Genomic DNA, 2,683 nt, shown 5'->3' with positions numbered 1-2,683 from the left:
AGTGTGTGTGTGTGTGTGTGTGTGTGTGTGTGTGTGTGTGTGCATGCAGGCATGTGTGTTTGGGGGCGGTGGTTGAGTGAGTACATAAGTATGAGTGTCTTAGAGGGATATTTAGAAAGAAAGACACAGAAAGGGGAATAGTCTTAGTGAGAGATTAACAGCACTTGCAACACAATAAAGTCATATAAGTGTCAAAGATTAAAGGTGTTACAAGATAGTAACAAACACAAAAAGGAATGAGGAAAGATGTTTGATAGGAAAGAAGGAGCAAATCACAATATCAGACCACCCGCCAACCACTCTCAGTTCGATAACTGGGTACACCTGGCGGGGCCCCTCTTTTTTGACAGCACAACGACAGTGGACACGAAATTATTCGCTAATAATTATTTTGATTCAGATTCAAATAAATCCACACAAATATATGTATCTATCAACATTCAAAAATCACTTTGCTTTTTTTAAAGTAAGTTTTACGGCATTTGCAACACTATAAGGTCATTTTTAGCGCAGAAGATTTGAGGTGTACAAGAGAGTTAGAGAGTTACGAGAAACAACACAAAAAAGGAGGAGCTAGAGATAAGATAATGACAATAGATGTCTCATAGGAAAGAAATAGCAGACCACATCAAAGCACCCACCAACAACCCACATCCTATACTGATTCGAAAGCAAACCAGAAACTTCAATAGGCAAGGAACAACATGTACTTTGAAATATGATGGTCGCTTATAAGCACAAGGGTGCTATCCGGAAAAATGCTGTTTTGAGAAAATCGAAGGTAAAGTTTTTGCCCCTTGTTCAGTTTCTTTAAAAGACAAGGAGAATTTTCTCTAGGACCAAACAAATATACATACCAATGAAACCAAACTTCTCCTACAGGTAGGACAATGCCCACTTTTGGTGTAGGTCAAGATTTCTGGAAATCCCCGAAATCTGGGTTAGCACGCTTGTCCTTAAAAGCGACCATATATGCAAATTTGTATATTACATTTCTGATTTGTGTGTGATAGTTCGAAACATGCCAATATATCCCCTTTGTAAATTATGCTGCTGATCGGACATATGTGAGGTGTGTTGACAAAATGAGTTACTTCTACCAATCCACGAAAGGAGATGTTGTCCGAAAATAGACACGTCAGATAAGTAGTATCATTTCAAATAATAAACTGTACAAACCCAACCTATAAATTTCTTCTTGTGTCTACCTGTGTCCTAAACGCTGAAATCAGGAGATTTTACTCATGTTGTCAGTACACCTCATGTATATCCATGTTACGTCCTATGAGAGGTGAACCCGTCTCCACTTACTATCAACATATTCTGTCAGTCAGCATGGCTCGAAGCTGTATTGGCCATTGTTGAATTTTGAACCACACATTATGGTTCTGTTTGGTGCTCTATTCAGACAATTTTAAGACAAAATAGGTCAAATGGTGAGATGGTGAAATGGTATATAAGTTTAACGCCCTCTTATCAACACTATTAGGCTTTAAGAGGCGGGACCTCCGAGTTTAACGTCTACCTCCGAAAGGACTGAGCCAAACGGGAAATTTGTGTAAAGTGTCTTTCCCAAGGACAAAACATTGCATTAAGAGTTCAGTAGCCTAACCACTAGGCCACTGACGCGACAAAAATAGGTCAGATGTTTATCAAAATCACAGTTCCTCAAACAGGGGCCCACAGTACAGTGGTGGGCCTTGAATCATCAGCCGATGTGCTGAGCAGCTGCTAATTCCTGTTGAAGATCAAGTTTCTTATTTTCTACAAGCGCAGGAAACTGGTTTTTCAAAACAATTCAAGACAAAAGTGAGGACTCCGCTTAACATTTTGCCGTCACATCTTGCCAATCGGCGATGTTTACCACCCATGAGAGCCTTTGGATTTTCCCAAAAATGGCTTTGTCTTTGATGGCAAGGGTTTTTTACGATATGAACCTCGTGATGGCAAAGTGTCAATTTTAAACCAACCACGACTAATCCGCAAACAGTGGTAAACCAAAAGAAAATCAAAGTCCTCTATTTTTATTCCTATATTTGAGCAACCTCTCTAAACCAAAAACCCGGCTAAACGGAAGATAACCTAGCGGTCCCGCTGACTTCAGTAGTTTAATACCCAGTGCCCACTGGGGGACCGATCCCCCAATTCGTGGCATGAAAACGAAAACATATGTTTTTGAGGCGACGAGTAGGGCGATCGGCTAGTGCCACAATAGCCGCTTCGCGCCCTCAATTTCACTAGCCCTGCCTACCAAACCGAACCGACTCGATCGTGTCAGCTAGAGGATTTTCTCATTTCAAATACTTAACATTACGACACTTACCACTTCTAAATCACTATCACTCTGAACCTTGCACGGGGTGCCCACTGGGGGATTTGCAAACCCATCACCAAATTCACGGCAAGAAAACAAACGCGTTTGCTTTTGACACGACGAGTCAGGTGATCGGTTCATACCACGATAAACCGTTTTGCACCCTCAATTTGGCTAGTCCCGCCTACCAAACTGAACCAACATGCCAATGGGCACTGGGACTTACAAATCACTTATAAACTATCACTCTGAACTTAACCCTAACCTAATGGTTAACTATGATTATGATTATGAGTGCAAAGTATGCTATTTGTTGTAAAAAAGGATTCATCCGAAATGAACTCAAGTGGTTTGTTTTCCCGGGGGGGG

The sequence above is a fragment of the Aplysia californica genome, unplaced genomic scaffold, assembly GCF_000002075.1.
Source record: "Aplysia californica isolate F4 #8 unplaced genomic scaffold, AplCal3.0 scaffold00802, whole genome shotgun sequence".
NCBI classification, from domain to species: Eukaryota; Metazoa; Mollusca; class Gastropoda; order Aplysiida; family Aplysiidae; genus Aplysia; species Aplysia californica.
Note: the sequence above shows the minus strand (reverse complement) of the source record.